General features: G+C 51.4%; 1 protein-coding gene across 2 annotated transcripts in view; it reads left to right on the forward strand.

Annotated features, from left to right (window-relative positions):
• The window catches only part of ZBTB7C (zinc finger and BTB domain containing 7C), a 132,015-nt gene that overhangs the window by 51,273 nt on the left and 59,618 nt on the right, over positions 1 to 21,124 (forward strand). For both annotated transcript variants that reach the window (XM_082782476.1, XM_082782477.1), the window contains exons 2-3: positions 3,195 to 3,293; positions 18,848 to 18,908. The gene's annotated coding sequence lies outside the window, so the exon portion shown is untranslated. The remainder of the gene's footprint in view (positions 1 to 3,194; positions 3,294 to 18,847; positions 18,909 to 21,124) is intronic.

Below are 21,124 nucleotides of genomic sequence, written 5' to 3' on the forward strand. Positions count from 1 at the left end.
CTGGTGTGATCAGTCAGAGGATGCTCCCTGTTTTGGTTGCCGGATGACACGACCTGTTGCTTCTTGTCATCAGGCAGCGGGCCCAGCCTGTTGGTGGGTCCTGAAGGTTTCCAAAAATGCACTGTCCTCCCCCAGTAATTGCAAAACAGCCTGGAAAAGGGAGCAGGATGCTTCTGATCAGCTGGGGGTCTGGCAGAGCTCCAGCTGTATGTCACAACATCTATGCTGAGGCCTGCTGTAGAGTCATGAGCCTGGCCGTGCAACACCACCAACTTTTCCTTGGGCTGGGGGTTTCTTTGCCTTGCTTAATAGCATAAAAGCTGCTGAAACGCGTGTGCTGAGCTCGTATCTGCTGTCTTCTGCTTCGAGCTGCTCCTGCCTGAATTATTCATGGTCAGCAAGCGATCTGCAAACAGCCCCTGTGATCTCGCTGTGTGCTCTGGGACTCGCCTTGCCGAGGCCGGGGCCGTTCCCGGTTTCCTTCCTCGCTGCAGGGAGGCTGTGGGGATCTCGGGGCTGCTTGTGATTAACCACGCCGCGATTTATTATTTATGCAACGCGATTTGTTCGGCCGGCCGAGGCGCACGGCGTGGATAAGAGAGCAGGCTGCGCACAAACACGTGTAGCTCTTGCTTGACAAATCCGATCGTGTAAATAACATCGAGGAAGCTGCTCAGCCTGGCTGCAGGAGGGCAAATGCCCTTATAAGTCGAGGCAGAGCTGCCAGCTCGCCTGGTGTGGGCATGTAGGATAGGCGAGGCTGCGTGCTGAGCCACTGCTCTCGTGTCCCCAGAGCTCGCCCCATGCAGGGGCTCGATGCTCCTGCACCACAGAGGGAGCTGTGACAGTGCATCGCCAGCTCCTGGATGCGATTCACCCGCCTGCCTGTATCTGTAGGGTTTTACTGGGCTGTTAGGTGTTTTATGTGTTTGCTTGTTTTCCAGCCTGTGTTATCGCAGCTCTTGTCTGTGCTTGTTTAACCTCTTGCGTGCTGCTGGCATGATTGCACTGGTGGGTGAGGAGCAGGGTCTGTCCCCTCGCACACATATGACCTTCCTTCCCATGTTGTTTTTTTTTCTGAGACCCATGTGGCAGTGCAATTCATCACCATCACCTTAATATTTTTTAGTAGCATGCTCTGATTCCATCATGCAACGAGCTTTGCAGAGCTGTTGAGAAGGGCAGTTTATGGGCAGGCAGTCATCAGGTGTCCTGTTTGCTTTGCAATCCGCACTATTAGCAAAAGAGACTGAACATCTGCCTCTCCCAGCACACCCACCCCAGACACGTCTGCCTCTCCAGCATCATTTATGTCGTCCCAGTGAAATAAGTACTAAGTAACCCAGTCTGCATTTTGGGATGAGGGCTGCGGTGCTTCAGGAGCCTCATCCCAAGTGGAGCTCAGCAGAGAGCATTTTTCAGCAGGTTTTTGCATTTGCCACCAACGTGGTGTGGCCCTCAGGTCCCTTTCCCCACCTGGAGGGGTGGCACATGCAGTCTGAGCTCTCCACTTTGGGTAAAGAAAGCTCAGTTTAGGGTATCCCCTTCTATACAGCAGCCCTGAGCAGGACCCATGCCTTGCCCTCACCTACAGCACTGCTGAAACACGGTAGTAAGTTTGTTAAAATGTCCTGCCTCTCTGCATTATAGAAAGAAGATTTTCTATTAAACCTTAGGGAAATTACCGTCCTTGTTAACTAGTGCAGAAGTAATGAACCACAGCAGGGTTACTCGAGAGATTTGGGCCATCGCTTTGTAAGACTGCATTGTTTCTTTAAATTAGAGAAATAATTTAAGCAAACAAACGAACAAAGAATTTCTGGAAATTAAAGCACAGTACAAATGGGATGATTTGCTCATCTTCTATTTAATAGGAGCAGTGCCTTGAACAATTGCACTGTCGACCTCAGAAATCTATCCATGGTAACTAGTCACAGGAGAGAAAAATAGACAGTCTGCCACCAACTTGGTATTAAAGTTATATTTTCCATTTTTCCATGGTTGTGGGCCAGTCGGGGACTTTCCATGAGCAGTCATCATGACAGAAATCCCCTTCTGCTTTGTCGCAGCCAGCGCCGCTGAACAATGAAAGGTCTGAGCCTGGTTTTGCGCTGGGTTTGGCTTTGGTGGGTTTGGTGCCCGCCCTGGTGGGATGTGGACGGGCTGAAACCTGGTGGGCAGGGAATGGGGACCTTCTGCTGAACACACCTGGCTGGAGGGAATTTGGGGAAATGTAGGAGATGGTGTAAAGGACACCTATGGCCTTCAACCAGCTCTGTCTGCACAGACAGCCAAGTCCATGCCTGCTGTCAGGAGCCTCCACGGCCACTGGATCACTCCTGGATTAGGTGTGGGGTCTGTCCAGGACCTGTGTAGCGATGTCGTGCTGTCTGTGCAGCTCTGAGCAAGTCCTGCGAGAGCCTGGAGGAAGGAGAGAACAACACTGCCAGGCTGGAGCTCGTCCAGAAATAAATAAACAGAAATACTGAGGGCTTGGTCGTCTGTTCCTCAAAAGACATTTTTGGAAGGGATCACTGTGCTTTTGTTCTTCCATTAGGCAAGTGAGGAGAGAGCATTGTTTTCGTCCCCTCATCCGTTCCCCTTATAGGGGAAGAAGAAGGAAGACTTGGCCACCCCCAGCCGAGCATCTCGGGGGACCTCGGGAAACAAAGGGCCGTAAGGACAAGAGTGCTGTCATCCTGTCCCCGGCACGCTCTGCCCTCCGACAGCTGCTCGGAGAGGTGTTCCTCGGCTGGTTTCCCCTCTGGAACCCGGCAAATGCCTCCAGGTTTATCGCTGCCGGTAGATTTGGCAAGGCAGCCGCGGAGTTTCGCTTCTGCCAGGGAGGTGTGTCTGCTCCAGGACGGCCGTGCCTGTGTCTGTGTGAGGGCTTGTGTCAAGCAGTGCTCCTGAAAAACACGGCCTTGACGTTCCTGGAGGGGGACCGAAGCTCTGTGGACACATCCTTGCTAGTGTAGTTCCTCTCCCATGTGCCACCAGCGTCTGTCCCTGCTCTGCAGAGAGCACCTGTGGGTTTGGGGAGCACCTACCATGGGCTGTGTGATCTTTGTGTTGGCTCTCTGTGCAGGAATATCGGCCCTGGGATGGGTTTTTTAATTACACTACAGCATTTTTTATTATTTTTTTTTCTAACGAAAGACTGTGCTAAGCCCAACCTTTCTTGTTTTGTCCAGGCTCCAAGGCTGATCCTGCTGACAGCCCCTGAGATACTGACCTCTATGGGAACTGAGACCACTTGACTGCACTCAGCACCTTTCAGGATCGGGTCCTAGGTAATTATTCTAATTCTCTGCATGGATTATGGGTGAAATTTGATGTCCTGTGAGTTATACAGACAATCTGCAACGATATTCCTAGCTGTCCATTCCATTCATCTATTAACCTGCTCTGGTCAGGTCCTGTAACTTGCTGTACTCTGTGACAAATGAATGCCTCGCTTACCTCCACATTCAATTGATTTGGACCTCCTGACCTGAGCCCACCAGCATTTCATTTTTCCAGGGCTGCATGAAGGCGGTGGTGCCACACGAGAACTGACAGACTCATGTGGCAGCACAAAAGCACCAGGATTTATTCTGATCCTATTGGGATCATTTGCCCGCTGCAAACCTCAACTTAACATATCCTCCTGCAGGCTGATTTGCCCAGAGGACAGCTGAAGCTGTTGCTGGAAGCCAGATGCAGACTCCAACCAGGACTTTCCTGGCTAAATTGATTTTTTTTTTTTTCCCCTGAACACTGTCACTCTGTAGATCAGTGACTTGACACTACAATAATAACCAGTGTTCCAAAGAAATCACGGCTGCATCACCTCCTCCCCAAAAACACAAAACAATCTCCTTTACTTCCAGAAAGGGAATTTCTCGATCACCATCCTGGCAGTGGTCACCAGCTGTTCTGCTTGGGAAGATTTGACTTGACTTGCAGAAAGCTGTAAAAGCAATTAAAATAAGTTTTCACTCCCATCAGAAGTAATCAAGGGCTGAAAATATCAATGTTTGTTGGAGAGGATGCATGTTCAGATTAGAGTTACAAGGCCTCAAAACCTACAGCTGCATGAGCCTGTGTTTTACAATAATTCTGGCACCTGCAGACAAAAACAAGCTGTGAAAATATTTCGCTGGGTACACAGGAACTGTAGGCTCTTCTCCGAGTCTGGCCTCACTGTTGTGCACGAAATGTCTGTGTGATTTTTAAATATTTGCTCCGAGGTAGGTAAATGGACACCAAAGAGCTGAGGGCCAACCTGTGCCCTGCCCTGCGTCCTGGTGGAGATTCAGTGGTGCCAGCCTGGTGCCTTGCATGGGGGCATGGGCAGGGTTTGCTCCCAGGCTCTTTCCAGCCCAGCGAGGTGAACTGAAGCTCAGGATGAGAGCTGGAAAAGCGCAGCTCTCGCGGATGAGTTTTCAGAGAACTGAGTAAGAGTGAAGCCAGCAGGATGCTATGGATGTTACTCTGAAACTCTGAGGATGAATGATTTCCTGTAGGGCTGGCTTCCTGAGCGAGCTTATATCCCTTATTAATTCTGCATGCTGATAAAAGTATCAGCCGGCAGAGGGTTATAATTTTTAACCCCATCTGTAGGATTCCTCCACAAAAAGGTGGTTAATAAGAGCTGGCTTCCCATGGACTCCAGCGGAGGTTAGCCCCCAGCTCTCAGGATCAGCTTTTATTTCTGGGGGAGGAGGCACAGTGCTGGCTGGAACAGAGCCCCATTCTCCCTCCACACAGCTCTGTACCGTGACATTTTCGGGACCTGGGCCTGAGGACTTTCACTGGGCAGTTTCCTGTTTCGGCAATCTCCATTTCAAATGCTCTGTGTGCAGCATTGTGCGGAGAATAAAGAAAAAAATAGCCCGTATCCTTCTCTCTTGACAATCGTGGTGGACGGTAGGGAGCTGAGCTCGAGTTTCCAGTGGGGAGGGGGAAGACACACATTGAAACAGGCTCAGGAAGTGAAAGAGAGGAGAAAGAAGAAGGAGAAAGGAGAAACGCGTTCGCCCTCAGGGCTGCGGTGCGGTGTTTTTTCCCATCCACCCTGAATTTGTGGGGACGGGGTGCTTTTTCAGTGCCTCAGCTCACATGCTCTGTGTTTAAACTGCTGCTGTCAAAGCTTTGAGAGTAACTAAAACAAAAATGTCACAGGTCAGATGGATGCTTTCCAATCGCCCGGTTTATTAGGAGTGCAATGTAAATCCTCGGGAAGGAAATAAACGGCCAAACATCCACCACCCCTGGTCTGCATCCCCCAGGGGGGCTGCGGGTTGCCGGTCCCGTGGGCATCCCCACGTGTGTCCAGCATCTCCTCCCTGCCAAACCTCTGTCCTGATGTGACTGCACCAGGTTCTGGAGCGGGACTGGATCCAGGTCCCTGGTGAGGAGCATCAGGGTGAGGTTGCTTCAGGTGAGCACAGCTGGAGAGAAAACAGCTGCCTGGGGTCTGATCTCAGGCCACTTCAGCACATCCTCAGCTGAGGTCTGATGCTTGCTGCTGTAAAATCGGAGGATTTGGAGAGGCATGAAGGGAGCTGATGATCTGCAGCTGCCCAGCCCTGGCTTCTGAGGCAGTTGCAGGGGTGTTTTTGGCAGCACTGCAGAGCAGGGACCCAGCACTGCCCTCTGAATGCAGCGGCTCTGTGTCCCCTTCCCTGGCAGCTCCACGTGTGCCGAGCCAAACCAGCTCAGATTTACTTGTGAAAGGAAAAGTGTCACAAATATCAAAGTGCTTGCATTTTCTACAGCGTCCCCAGAGCCCCAGGGCCTGGCTGCCCACTGTTTCATACACCTCCAGGGTCTTTAATGAGGCAGTCACAGCAAGAGGAAAAAATCCATAACTAAATGCTAGGTGAGTCAAAATGGAATAGAAAATGTTGTTCCAGCTTCTCCCATCCTCATTCACCTGAACACACAGGCACAAGGGTGCTGGCAGGGAGCATCGAGGCAGCTGTGTCCCCAGCACCACTGCTACATGGGCTCAGCGCAGTTGGTTGTTCTTCAATTTGTTATAACCTGAAAATAAAGGCAGATAAAGGCGAAACGTTCTGGGAATGATGCCAAGCCAAAGGCACTAAATTATTGAGAGATCCGTATCTGGATAACGGATTTATGCTCTTTAACAACTTTTAAGAGAAAATAAGGTGTTTGCAGGATCAGATTGGGTTCATCCTGAAAAATAGACCTCTCTGCATAGAACTGTATTGCTGTTATTATTGTTATTGTTTTAATAACAATAATATTTCCTCGGTGAAGCCATATATGAGAATATTATTTGCGTAGGAACTGGAAATGAACATGAAATGATCAGCATATTTTTTAACAGCACTTTACAAGTCACTCGGCATTGGAAAAGATACAACTATCCGTCAAACCAAGGCTTGGGGATAAAATAATTAGAAATCACACAACCATAGCAAAGGAAGATTAGTGCTAAAATTAGAAGCCGTAAAGTTGTTTTTAGATTACGCTGGAATCCAGGCAGGCTGCTTTATTGAGCAGCGTTCCTTAAGAAAACGCAAGGCGAGAGGTGTGAATTGTCTGCGTTTGGCTGTGTGGCAAGGGGACTGCTAGTGCTAATACTCGGCGGGATGATCCATGGAGTAATTTTCAGGGAAATCCTTAGGGAAGGGAAGACAGCCGATACGTGGGCAGGAGCAACGACAGCCTGCTGAAGGCTGTTCTGGGAGGCTGGTGCGCTCCTACTTCTGTTTCGGTGTCCAAATGCCCACGTTACACCCATGTGGGATGGACGGGGTGGGTGCAAGGGGCCAGCACCCACAGGTGCAGTGGGTGCCACAGTGCTGGGAGCCGAGCTGGCTGCGGGGGGCCGGGCATCAGTGTCAGTGAGTAGCCCAAAAACTGCACGGCTTCATGCATCTGCTGGAGCTCCCTGCGCACGAGTGCCGATGGTGTCCTCTATCTGTCCTGGAGGATGGATTGTATTTTGGAGGTGTGCAGCGCAGCGGGACCCACCTTTGCTCTCAGCTGTGCATCTGCACATAAAGCTGTGTGTCTCTCCGCTGCTGGTCTTCAGCTGCAGTGCACCATTAGTTTCCAAGGAGCTGCCTTTAATTAACACCCGTGCCAATTAGGCCTATTGCCCAGGTGTATGGGCAGGTGGGAAGGAGCTTGCCAAGGTCACCTGCTCTCCGCAGCTCTTCTGGCTCAAGAGAGAGAAACTTTTTAATTTAGGGGGGGGATATAAATCTCTTAAAATAAAAGGCAAGCTGCTGTGAGCTTGAATTTTAAGTGTATCTGTGCTGCGAAGCACGCCAGTGAAAGGCAAAGACCTTGGGGCTGTGAGGCAGAAAGCATCTCTGATCTCTCCAGAGTGCTGGTTCTCCCAGCGCAGACATGCAGCATGTCCTCAATGGTATTTATGCTCTGGGGAGCAGTCTGGTTGTATTCTGGGCTGGTGATGCTGGGTGGGGAGGAGAGGCAGGGAGGGGTGCTGGGCATCACAGCTCAGCACAGCCGGCTTGGTTTGTACAGCCAGATCATCAACACGTGGTCATCACGCCTTGGTTTTGGCAGGACTGCTCCCTCGTGTAAAGTTGAGGGTGCGTTTTAAGGTGTTTTGATGCTGCAGGGTGGATGTACAGGACATGGAGCTCGGTGGGGGGCTGTTTCAGAGAGGACACAGTGCATTTTCTTAGCTGAATGGGGTCTTTTCAGAGGAGAGAGGAACAGGGAGGTCTGTAAGTGGGGCATGTAAACCCTACGTGGTGTGGAGGTGCAGGAGGAACCATTGTTTGTTGTGTCCTGCAAACACAAGAGCTAGAGAAAAACCATGAAACGGTTGGGCAGAGGCTTTAAACAGCAGGAAGCACTTTTTCATAAAAGGTGTAATTAAAGCGTGGAACTTGTTGCCACAGGATGTTGCGGATGCCAAAAGTAAAAGTGGCTTCAAGAACCAATCGGGGAAACTTGAGGACTGAAGGTCTGTCGAGGGCTTTTAGTGCAGCACTGTAGATGCAGCCGCCGTCTCTCTCTCTCCTGGGCTTCCCCCTGAGTCCGAGTGAGACCCAGGAGGACAGCCAGAAGCTAGAAGGAGATGAATACTTGGGTGCTGGTGCCCTGACACCAAGGGCAGGGAATTCCTGGAAGAGAAACATGAACTCTGTAGGATGTGCTGTCTAAAAGCAGTTGGGGTGAAGCCCTTCAGCTGGTGCTGTAAAAAGGAACCAGATGAATGCATTTGTAGGTTCCCTTTTGGCCATGAACACCCCCTGTGACCACACTGCAGTCCGTCTGTCCAGCATTTCTGTCTGTCTGCTCCCCCCAGGACACCCCCGTGGTAGCTCTGCCTTTGGGAACGCAGGACAACTCCCAGTCGTCTCTTTGTAGCCTGAGAACAGAGCCTCAGGAAAGTCCGTCAGCAGGACTTTACTAATTCCAACTAATGACTCCGGAATACTGAATTATGGGAACAACTGGGTACCATCAAAAGAGGCAGACAAAAGGCGTGCGGTAAAACACGCTGCATTGTAATATCAAACAGAGCTGAATTTGGGCTGATAGAGCACCTTGCGTATTCAGTGCGTTTCAAAGCACTTTGCAAAGTAATGAGCTGAATGCTGGCAGTGGAGCCGGTGGAGCAGTCATTATGTGCCTGACAATAGCTCTTGCAGCCCAGCGAGAGGAGATGTTGGCCAGGATGCTGGGGTTATCCCGCGCTTTCCTTTTTTTTTTTTTTTTTGGTGCTGTTAGATCTCTAGCGAGTGTTTGGACAGGAGGCGGTTGGACAAGGGCTGGCTGCAATTCCTGCCTCGTCCCGATGTTTCTGGCTGCCCAGCGTCTGTCTGGCAGCCTTCCCAGCAGCAGGAGCACACAGGGCTGGGCATCCAAAATCTGTGACCCGCCAGGGGTCAGAAGTGGTCCCTGGGAAAACACGGGGGAAATGGGAGTTGGTTGGGGCGGGGTAGAGGAGCTTAAGGATGGGCTGTGGGGTGGGGAGCTGCGTTATTCTTTCCCTCTTTAAACTTTGGAGAAATCCTTGGGTTTAGCTACGGATCTGCTCCTCTGCATCTCTTAGAGGGTCGGGCAGCTTAGCCTAAAGGAGTGGGAAGGCCACTCTGTGCTGCAAAGGGCCTTCCCTTGGAGATGTTCTCTCCGACCAGCTCTGTTTCCCTGCCCTTCTTTTATCTCTGTGGAAACGGAGGTGGAGAACATCTTGTGACTCGCCCGAGAATCCCTCCGTGCAGCTGGGCACAGACCTTGGCCTTGCAGGTCGTGGTCCGCTCCTCTAATCTTGCGGTCTCCGGGACAGCCTCTTGAAGGCCCACACATGAGTTCAGCTCTGTAATTTCAGCTAAGCCAGAATAGCATTGCCGCAGCTGCACGAGCAGAACTCCTCATCCCAAAACCATTTCGGTGGCCGGGAAAATGCATCTTGCCCCTGGGCAAGGAGAGGAAGAGGTTAATTGTATATATATTATTTTTTTCTCTCTCTTTTTTTTTTTTTTTCTTTTCTTTTTTGGAAAAGAGGAAATAAATGTACCCACCCCGCCCTAGCGGGACCGCACAAATCTGTCAGCCCTGGCGGGTGGGGGCCGGTGGCTGGGCTGGGTGAAGGAAGCAGCCGGGGGAGGGCAGGGGCTGGGGGCATGGGTGGGGGCTTGGATGGCTGCCCATGAGCCCGCTGCTGCTGTGCTGGGCTATATTTGGAGCCCAGGCTGTAACGTTGGCTCCAGAGCCGTGGGCACTCGTGATGAGTTATCCCTCCAAGGGGCTGGCATGAAAACCCTGCAGCAGAGCACGGGTTAGGGCCAGAGAACGAGGTCCGTGATGAGGATGGAGATTTCCAAACTGGCCCTTCATGACTGGGGTCCCTCAGGACGCCTGCTCCCAGCTGAGCAAGACAGCCAAATGCCAGCAGCCCCTGGCTTTGCTGGAGGACGGCGTTGGGCTGGCTGCATCGCCCACATCCCCATGGAGAAGGGGAAGCAGGCTGAGAGGCCGTGGAAAGGCCTCTGGGGGCTCCCCTCGCTCCAAGGCCTCCGTGGGCTCCCCTTGGTTTCTGGGTTGGGCTGACACCATCACAGGGCTTCCTCTCAGAGCCTGTGTCCTGCCTGCTGTCACCCCGCAGCGGGGACTTGATGTGTGCCAAGGCTCTGCTTTTTGAGCAGAGGGGCCTAAGGCTGCTGGTTGGAGTGGTGGCAGCAGCAGGCGCAGGTCCTGCAGGGACTTGTGTGGGTGTCTCAGTGAGTGCTCAGAGCAAAAGACCCACTGTTATAAGCTCCTCTGGGAGCTGGTTACAACAAAACCAAGCTCTGGTGTAGGAGAGCCACAAGGTCGACACGAAGCAGCAGGGCTGTGTGCTTGGAGGAGGGCCGGGCTGAAGGGGAAGGTGATGTTGGTCATCTGAGATGGGTTTACATCCTCACATCCAACCCAGGGAGCACTCTAGGAAGGCAAGACATGGGTGTGCAACCCCAAAACAGCCCAGCTTGCTCTAGGAAAGCATCCATGGAGCCTGGCTGATGTTTTCCAGCTGAGGGGCTGACCTGCTGTGCTCCCCGTGGCTGCTGGCTGGGGAAGATGTGGTGCTGGTGGCTGGGTGCCCCTGCCAGCACGGCTCTGGGGCTCTCACGATAGCCCTTGTCTGGATCTAGCAGCACGTCCTGGACTTGCAATGTGTCTGAGCTTTTAGTATCACGTCATTCCCTCTCCCCACATCCCCCGTCCCAGATGTATTTGCTTAAATGGCTTTAATTAACTTACTTTTTCCTGTGCGTGACAGCTCCTTAAGGTTTTGGTAGCTGTTTTCTGTCCTTCCACAGTTGTCACTGACATGTAGCACTTTCCCTGCAGACTGGCCTTCAATCCTGCCATGTTTTTCCCTGCTCTGCAGAATTATTTTAGCGTACGTTGGGGAAATGGTTTCCATGTGAGCGCTGTTACACACACTCAATTGATTATTAGGTGTGATTTTCCTGATCCCTGCCTGTATCTGTGAGGACTCTGAGCGAGCGAGCCAGAGGGGCGTAGAGTGATGGTTCAGGTCAGATAGATTTATCTTCTCAAGTGACAAGACAGATAACTCCGGAGTGGCATGGCTACAGGTGTTATCATTTGGGTGTCTCCTCAAGAGTGAAGGTTAATGTCTTGCCACTACTGATCCATCACTGCGTTATCTGCAGGATTTATACATCTTCTTGTGCCTCTCCAGCAGCAGTGGTTTCACATTTCCGGAGCTAAGATCTATGTACCCACTCCCTGGCACAGCAACTGCAGTGGCCACTGTCAGTGAGCTCCTGCTCTCCGTCTTTCCGTGGCTGTGTTATGTTAGGAATAATCCCTGCTTGTTGTTTTGCAGTATTGCATTTCCCTGGTGGAGGAAGGTGGGATGGGTGGGGGCTTCAGAGAGTGTCATCTGAAGTGCAGATGCATTGGGCAGATGAAGGCAAGATGAGCCCTCACCTTTCCTTTCAGAAAATCCGCCTCAGAAAAGTGAGCAGGAGAGTGGCAGGGAGCAAGGGGGGACTCAAATCTTCAAGTGAAATCTCTTTTTTTTTTTAAAAAAAAAAAAAAAAGGCAATAAATCCAACAAATTAAAATAAAAAGGCAAGTAACATGAGTGACAATTGTACAGTATCAGATAACACCGCATCCTGAATTCTGGTGGGATAGGAAATATGAAGCAAAAATCACTCAGGTGCTTCTAGATAGCGATAAGGAAAGCAATTCCCATTTACCGGTAGAAATAAAATAAGAGGTCCTGATAAACCCTCCATGACTAGACTGGATTAGGGCTCTAGCTGTGAAAATTCATTATGGGCATGCAAAAGAATGCATATCTTGCAGAGCTAAACTGACTGCAAACAACATTTATCTGGAGAAGAGCCGATTCACTCAGAATAAATAGATTTCTTTCAAAGGGGAAGGGGAGGGGGGGGATCTGTGGGAAAACCGTACCTCTGCCTTGTCATTTATTATGCAAAGAAGTCTCACACCTTTGTAAATCATGAAGGATGGGTTTGTGCTGAAAGGGCGACCCTAAGCTGTTCCAGCTGCTCCGGAGCCAGGCTGGGGTCTTTTGTGCGTGATATCAGGAGCTGATGATTTCAGGAGGGGTTCTGGTAGGACAAGTGCCAGTCCTCATCAGCAAGGGTAATGCAGTTTGGTCTGACATTTTCCGAGTCCATTACTTTATATTATTTCTTATTATTCATTGTATTTTATTTTATTTGCCCTTTCTCTGTGGGAGCGACTTTGTACTTGGGTCTTGAGCAGAAGGGAGCCTGTGGCTTATTCTGCTCTGTCCTTGTATCTTCGGTTCTGGTCCCTTCGGTACCAGCTCTGGTTAAGGCCAGCAGCATCTCTCTGTTGGCTGGGGCTCAGTAAAACAGGGCGCACTTGAATTTTAGCTTGTGGTTGACTGAGATGGTTGTAGGTGGCTGCAGAAGCGCTTACCAGGGTATGCAGGGACCAAAATGTGATTTAACATCTTTTGTTCTAGCAATTAAGTAGCTCAGGTGCTACTTTTAGAAATAGAGTTGAGCTGAGGAGGCTCTGAGGTCTCCTCTCCAATGCACCGGGAGCATCGGGGGATGCTCGGAGAGCAGAGCAGTGCAGAGGGGACGTTGTGTGTGTTCATAAGCAGGTTGTAGGACACAGAAAACCAGCTGCCCCATGCTACAGGGGGTACATGCACATTCACAGGACTTGCCTACGTGCTTGGTCCCAGACTTCCCACACACCTTCTCCACTGCAGACAGTCGAGGTATTTGCCCCAATCCTGGCTCTGCCGATCATCGCTGCCTTGCCTTAGGAGTCCTCCTCAGCAGATGATGACCTTAGTGCGGGGAAGCAGGAGCGACTGACCACCCAGCACCTGCTGCCGCTGAGGGGGAAGGAAAAGTACGTTCACGTTGGTCATTGCATGCATCTCCCACTTCTCAGGGGCATTTTGCATTTGTGTTTCACCCTCTGCATTTCAGCAGCGCTGGGCTGGCTGGGCTCTTGTAGCGCTCCAGAGTGATTCTGCTAATGGGATCTGACCTGATGGCTTTGCATGTTTTAAGTAAATTAAACACAGCTGCTAGGAAAATACAGCAACCTTAACAGCACCATGGCTCCGTTGTCTGCATTGTAATTACAGCAGCAACTGCCTGGAAGTTCTACTTTCTGGTTTATTTTTAAATAACTTCTGAGCTACCCTTTGATCAACTGCTCCATCCCCAAGACCTTCCTGTCCTCTTCCTTGTTCTGGGTTTAACCCTTGCTCCTCAAGCTCCTTCTTCAAGCAGCCGTCTCCTTGCAGTTTAGTCTCTCACATGCGCAAGAGGCTGATTGCAAAAACAACGTATCGCAGATTTTCATAGCTCCTCTCTCAATACGTACTGCAGTCTTGAGCTGGAGGTGAATCCGGGGAGGATTTTAAGCCAGAGCTCATGGGATGTATGCATAACGCAGACATCCAGGCAGCAGTGTTTTGAGGCTGCTGGGGAAGTGCATCTTGAAATATGCAGCTTTTCTTATGGCTTCAGCTGAAAACCTTTGTACCCCTTCACAGAGATGGACTTTCTGTCACCAAAAAGAAAAAAGAAAAAAAAAAAAAAGCACATCAGTGCTTTAATCAGAAGCAAAAGGAGTCAGTTTTATGCAGGAAGCAAAACTAGGAGCCTAATTAATTTTCCCTCATCAACCCATGAGTGGGACCCATGCCTGCAAGAGCAGACGATCAACTCTCAGCACTGGCATAGCTGCACGCTCCCTCCTTTCATTAACAGCCCACACCATCTTCACTACAGGGTCTGCAGGGCTCAGATTTATGGAGCAAGCCCAGCCTCAGCCAAATGACTTAGGGTTTGCCACTGGAGCCTGCAAATGGGCTCAAAGAGCTGAATTTTTAAACGTGTCCCAGTGCAGGGAGGGAGGCTGGATCAGCATCCTCGGGGCACCAGAGCACGAGGTCCCCAGCTGCACTCAAAGGCACATCATATTTGGTTCTGGCTACCTGTCATCGTGCCAGAAATGCGAGCTGGTACATGGGGTGAGCTGGTACGTGGGGTGAGCTGCCTCTGAGGCTACTTCCAACACGACTGGCTTGCTTTCACAAGTCGTCGGGTGGCTGGCTGGAGAGCGAAGCGGGTGCCCAGGCACTCGATCTGAGCAAAAGCACTGAGCGAGTGTGATTGGGGCTGTAAAGTTTACGAGATTCTGTGTTTTATGGTGAATTTTAAATTGACTTTGCAATCAGGGTACATTAGAGTTTTTAAAGGAAAGTCAGCGTGATGTGTTGCAGAACACAAGGTGGTAATTTCCCCTGTTATATTGATGCTATCAACAATAAAGAATGAAGCAGCTGCTTCTCAGAGGATTGGATTTTTAATGCATTCGATTTATGTAATTTATAGAGTATTATTTATTGCATGGGGTTTTTCCCCCTTCTGCTTCTCCAAATGGCTTTCCCTCTCCCTCCATTATCTGGGCAATGCAGCGTGATCTTATCTAGCATTTTCACCTGCAGATTTCAAAGCTCTTTCCAACCACACCCGAAGTCATTACTTCCATTTTTTACCCAGGAGGGGGAAATGGAGGGCTAGAGATGGGGAAGGGTGTGAGTCCAGAGACGTGGCCTGGGTGCTGCTCTTCTGGTGTGTCTTGGCTCTGTCTCCCTGGGCTAGCAGTGCTGAGCCAGCTCACTGTGTGTCCAGTGGGCTTCTCTGGAATTGAGGCTCCAACTCTGTTAGTTGACAGAAATGGGGTTTTCAGAAGAGCAGGATATTTTCTAGTGAGGTGGAATCCACCTGTCCTCATTTAGATACCTGGGCTGTAGTCACCTCTTCACTAGCTGCCTTTTCCATCGACAGACAGAACAAAGCACGGTTTCGGTGGCGTGGTTTCTGTTTTCCTGAGGGAGATGTCCAGCAGAGACCAGCCGGCTCTTGCTGTGGCTTCTTTCCTCTGACAATGAAGGGTGTCTAGCTAACTAGCCCGCCTGGGGACATTTCTCTGCAGGTACACGAGGGCTGCATGCGAGAGCTATCATTTAATCAGCATCGGGACACCTCCAGCGCTCAGGCTGGGATGGGAAGGCAGCATGTGATGGTTTTCTCCTTGTCTTCACTGAGGCCAGGGTGTGCCCTCCTTTCTGTCTGACAGCATGGCAATGTTTGCCTGCAGCTCCCTGCCTTGCTTGCAGTTATTAAGCTTGCTAGAAAGAGGTTCTGGCCCCTTTCTGAAGCACTAATGCAGGCAGCTCCTCAGAGCATCTGGTAATGTCAAAGGCTCTTGAGAGTAAGAGGGAAATGGGCAGAGTCCTCTGGGAGGGGAGCATGGGGTCAGCCAGGCATGAGGGGAGATCCGAGATGAATTCTTCCCCAGACGTGAGGTTGTTTGTTAAAGCTGAATCACAGGGCAGTGGCTCTATGATGTTTGATTTGCAGGTATGTCAAGATAAAAAAAAAAAAAAAATGATTGCAGTGGTTCTGGGCATTTTAGAGTAATATTCGATGCAAATTTACCGAGGATGCTGTAATGCAGCCTTCAGCAGTGTCTGCTTTCCAGATTAACAGAGGGCTTGCAAACAGCACTTTGGAAGCAACCTCCAAGGTCATTTGAAAATGAGAGAGAAAGTCCCATTTGGTGAACAACTATTGACATTCAGCATCAGTTGTTCCTTCTCCTCCCTTTGTCAAATTTATTCTCTTCAGTGGTACTACGGGAGAGACCCACAGACACTGTAACTGTGCCCCTCAGCACAGCAGGGGCCTGAGAGTGCAGAGCTGGGGGGCATCTCCTTCCAGTGCAAAAGGTTTTTTATTTGGGAGCTGGTGGAAATTGGGGCAGCAAGGAGGAGGGCTGCAGACACTACAGATTGCACTGACTCTGTCCCCACTGCCTGCAGTAAGAGCTAGGACAGCCAGCACGCACGTGGGTCATGATTCAGGTGTCTTAATCTGGAGCTGAACCCCACCCAGGGGGTCAGGGACTGGTGCAGATTTATTGGGTTGTCCCCCATGCAGTGTGCACCCCAGGAAAAGCATCTTCACAGCAGGTCTGTGTTGCTGACTGGCACTGCATGCTGCTTCAGGTGGGATAAATTCGGGTTGCTGGGTGGTCGAGGCTAAAGCAAGCATGCGCATTTTTGGGGGATGCTCCATTTGGAGAACGTCAGTGCTTGTTCTGTTGGGAGCTAGGGCTGTCCCCAGTGTAGGCACCTTGGAGAAGGCAGAGAGACAGGCAGAGGCTGCCCTGCAGAAGCAGCACGTGGTGTGAGGATCAGGCTCAGAAGTGAGCTGATGTGGCACGTTGGTGATGCACTCGGGGATGGCAATTAGAAACGTTATGTCATCTCCAGGAGGGTGTGTGCGATTCGTCTAGAAACCACCCCGAGAAGCCAAAAGGGACTCTGTGGCTGAGAGGGAAGCCACAGGCAAGCCTGTTCGCTGCACGGCTTTTCATCTCTTGTGCTTTTTGGCAAGGGGAGAAGGAAGCCTGAGCTGCTCCCAGCAGTGCCCCATCCCATTTGGTAAAAGCTACCAGGGCACCACGGCGTCACCCCTGTGTGCTGGCCCTGAGGGTGCGTCACGAGCGTGGTCGGTCACAGGCTCTGTTCTTGAGACACCTCTTCAAGGCAGCTGGTTAATGAAAGTACAGCTCAGGTGCAGCTTTGTTTACACCAGAAACTCCCGTTTATAGCCTCATCCCACAAGGATTCCCCCGAGCCTCCAGCAGTGAATTCAGACGCCGCGCTTTCGAGCTGTTGTGTCCCTGAGTTCCCCTTGCCACGGGGAGAAGCAAGCTGCAACGCCGGCCTCTGCCTTTTGGGAGAGGAGACAATTTTAAGGAGAAGTTAGAGCTGAAGCATTACCCAAGGGAGCTGTGGTGCCAGACCCTGCCCTGGTGCCAGGAGGAGGTTGTGCATCGACCTTCGCAGAGCCGGGCTGTCCCTGGTGGCCTCAGGCACAAAGCCAGGGCCCTGCAGGTATTTGCAGCCTTCCTAGGGAATTTTGTCCAAAATAAATACAGCGGCACTCACCCGCGTAGGCATGGTGACAGTGACCTGCGCTAAGCTCCTTGCCCCCTCGCTGATCACTTTTGGCTGTTTAGCAGCAAACGAGCCATTAGTCCTCAGCGCTGGTGGTTACTCATCAGCTAATGATCTGAACCGGGGCCGGGGCGAAGGAAGGAGTTCACGGTTAAGTGCACAAGGTCGAAGCGGCTGGATGCTCTCGAAAGCAGGTGGACTCATTAGGCACAGAGAAGTCCTGTTCTCGGGGCCGATCGTGGCCTTGGAGCCCGGCCAGGCCGCGCCGCCGCGGTCACCGGGCTGCTCTGCGCCGTGCTGTGAAGTCACCTGTGCTCCGTGTGCTGTTTACTGCCCAAATATCCCTGTATTTATGGCCTGAGCAGCACGGAAAGGAGGAATACCGGCCATGGCAAAGATCACTGCTGGCAGTTTTTCTCTGCTCCTCCAGCGTGTGCACCCTGCAGTTCTGTTCCCAGTTATTGAATCGGTGTGAGTGGCCAGAGCCCTGTGGTTCCTCGGTCCTGGCACACTCATCCAGGTGTTGGAAAACGTTGTTAGCACTTTCCCCTGGGAGAGAATCCCATAAAAGCTGGCACAAGGTCAGGGTGGACACAGCCTTAGCCTAAAAGGAGGGTTCCCACTTGCATGCCCATGTCACGGGCGGTGGGGACCCTGCCCCATTAAACCCATACTGGTGCCCACAGAAGGAGACAAACTGCTCGAGTGGTTGAGTTGGTCGGGAGCTGCTGGGGGACCTCGGGAAGAGGAGCCCAGCTGACCCGTGATAACAAGTGTCTCCTCGCGTTTCCGTCAATCTTCTCATGGAAAATTTACCACGTGGGAACGCGCAGCGTTTGCTTTGCCCTTGTCAAACACGGCCAATGCGGAGATTGCACAAAATAAAGGGCCATTTTCTTGCTTTGAGTGACTCCCGGATGACTGCACGCCTGTAAAGCCTGAAATCCCGTTGTCCTTGCAGCTCTCAGTAGTTGGTGAGAAGCCCTCAGCCCCAGCAGACACTCAGGAGGCCGTGGTGTCCCTCTCTGTCCTTACCCAGGAGCAGATCTGTGCCACCACCCCTGGCTGTCCTAAGGGGGTTTCAGGCCACGCTAACCCATCAGCTGCCTGTTGCTGGAGTCTCACACCTCCAGGGTGTGCTAAAACAGAGTCAGGACCCCAAAAGCACCCCGAGCTGCTCTCCTTCATCAGCCTGCCCACCCCCAGCTGACCACTGTGTCCCCCGTGAGCCACCCACAGCCGGTGAGCAGCCGTCAGGGTGCCTCGTTATCTAATCTGCTGCGTGTTGGCCACAGCCACACTCACCTAACACCCTGCCCGGAGGTGTCAGCTCCCTCCTCAGAAACACAGGCTGCTGTCCCCATGGCTTGCAAGTGCAAACTGATGGCAGCAAGCTGCTTTGGTGGAGGGGTTTGGGTTTCTCCTAATGACGTTTTTCCCCATCTAAGAGGGACGGGGGCCTCGTACTGATGGCCGAGGCAGCAGACAAGGAGAGCTGATCACCCCAAAGGGATGAAACCGTGACGCTGAGCTGCCGGTGGGAGCTGGGATGGGTGAGGCAGGCAGCGCTGCTTGGATGGGATCCGTTTCCAGCCTCTCCATCTCCCAGCTGTCACGGGAGATGTGTTACAGCGGGTGGGTTGGGTTTGCACCTCCGGCACCGAGCACGAGGGAAGGGTGAAGAGCAGAGAGGCAGCCGAGCGGCCACGGGGAGCCGGCAGGAGGAGAGCAGGAGCACGCCTTCTGCTGTCTCCAGGGCTGGCCCTTCTTCACCAGAAGCCCAAGCCTGGATCTGATGAAGGTTTTTGTGTTTTTCTTTCTGTCGTTTCTTAGGAAATGGTCACAGGCGCTCAGGGAGCACCGCCAGAGATTTGACACGAAAGCGAGGGTACCGGTGAGTACGCAGGCGGGCGAGCTGGGCTGGTGGGAGATGATTTCTCCGAGGAAGCAGGACACGAGATCAAGATGAGGAGCACGAGGTCCTGATCCCATCTGACATCTCAGGACCTCCAGTCCTGCTCTTCCCTTAACGGGGACTCCAGCAGGAGACGAGGCCCGCACTGTTTGTGGTGTCGATGGATCAGCACAAATCAGATTTAGCAAGAACACGATTCTGTCCCGTTATAAGTGACAGCAGCGCTAATTGCTGCTTTGTAAAGCTGGGCGAGATGCGCTCATAAATATGTGTGTGCATCCTCCGTGCTGCGGCGTGGGGAGAGGCAGGCAGCAGGTTCGTTCGCAGCTGCACACAAGTGCGATGAGCAACAATATTTGTTAATGCTCTGAGTGCTTTTGGCTTTTGTCGTGCTTGGCCCCGGCGCAGACCCAGTCACGGGGCTGGGATCTGGGTGACATTTCAAGGCCCTCTCCAGACCTATTTTCTGCAGCTGTCGCACAGGAGGTTGTGGCTTGGGCACTCACCCCGTGGTCTCAAATAGGAAGAAAGGAGTGTGGTTTTTTTTTTTTTTTATCATCTGAGCTGGTTCAGACATGTCAGAGCCAGGTCCTGGGCTGGTGTTGCTGAACCAAGTTATCTTGCATTGCAGCAGCTTCACACCAGCCTCCACTGAGTGACCTCCTGGTTTGTGCTGGCCGAGCCCTTGGTGGAGCTGAGCTGTGAGTCCCTGGAGCAAATCCTTGTGTCCTCCACTGGGCTCAGTGCTGCCCACATGTGAGAGATGCTTGGTGCTGGGTCATTCTTTGTGTCTGTGCTGTGCCCAGGGTGATGAGGATGTGCAGGAACACTGGTAGTGGCGTGTGGGTCCCAGGAAAATGCTGACTTTTATCTCCTTATGGTATAAATGTGAGCTTAGAGGAGAAGACAGAGATATCCCTGGGGTGCGGCTAATCCTGATTTACACCAGCTGGGGTTGGGTCCCGCTAGCTGCAAGAAGCAGAGCTCTTACAATCCTGGAGTGATTCAGCTTATTAAACATCCGTTTGCACTGTGCTTAGCATTAAATAATTGGCTCCTCAGCATATTTGACTTGGATGGTGTCTGGTAATTCTGCGAGCTATCCATCAGGCTCCACTCTCATCTCTGCGCTCCTGCACAGGCTTCCTTGCGTTGGGAAACTCTGCCTGGGGTTTACAAATAGATTTTGTTTCTCCTGCAGTTCTGTTCTCTGTTCTTTCTCTCTCTCCCTCAGAGGAGCAGTTTCGGTCTCCCTACAATTTGTGCAGATGCTCCAGTTGGCTGCGACAGCATCTTTCTGCTGACTCGGGAGCAATCGGTCCCATCCCCGCCCTGGCTCTGCTTCTGGCAGAGCCCCCGCGAGAAGCAGAACCTCTCATTTCCCAGAAAGGAATAGAATCATTATCTCGGCTGAAATAATTTCCTTTTCCAACCTGCGCGCTGATAAACCATCAAATTGTTGGAGTTTCCTTATCGGCTTGTGGAATTTGTAGGAGACAAAATAATGACCTCTCAGCTCGCCTCCAGCAGGCCAGCTCAGTAGCGCTGCGCCAGTCACATGCAGGACAATACCCTGGGCTGTCTTGATGGTATTTTAATAGGGATGCTTAAGAGGGCTCCTGAAAACCCTCCTAAGCAGATGGGTAATGTGAGAGCTGAGACTTTCTCACAACCCCTTGTTATTTTTGGTACCTTTAGGCTACTGCAGTATTCGCAGTTGAGGCTGTGGGCTTCTGCAGACGTCGAAGCAGCTGTGTCTCTTGCAGGTTTAAGAGCTGCTAACTGGAGAGCCATCAGCTGGATGGACTTTCTGCAGGATGCTTTTTTTTTTTTTTAATTTTCCAATTTGCTGCAGGACCGACCCCTTTTTTACAAACATCTCCCTGAATGCTCCTTTTCTGAGTCATTCCAGAGACTTCTTTTGCTCCTAGGGTATAAGACCTGCGAGGAGAATTCAAGCATACAGGAGTGCACAAGGCTTCAACCCATTTAGGAGCTCTTCCGTCCTTACATTGAATTTCACCCCTGGATTTCAATATTGCCCTTTAAACAATCTTTTCTAGCTCAACCTGTCAAGATTGCTTTTACATCGATAAAAACAGATTAATATCCTATAACAGCAGCCTGGTACTTAGGTAGAAACAGGTCAGTGCAATTGTCTAAAGGACAACGACCATTTCATTTTGTCGTGGAAA

Source organism: Aythya marila, assembly GCF_965140915.1.
Source record: "Aythya marila genome assembly, chromosome: Z".
NCBI classification, from domain to species: Eukaryota; Metazoa; Chordata; class Aves; order Anseriformes; family Anatidae; genus Aythya; species Aythya marila.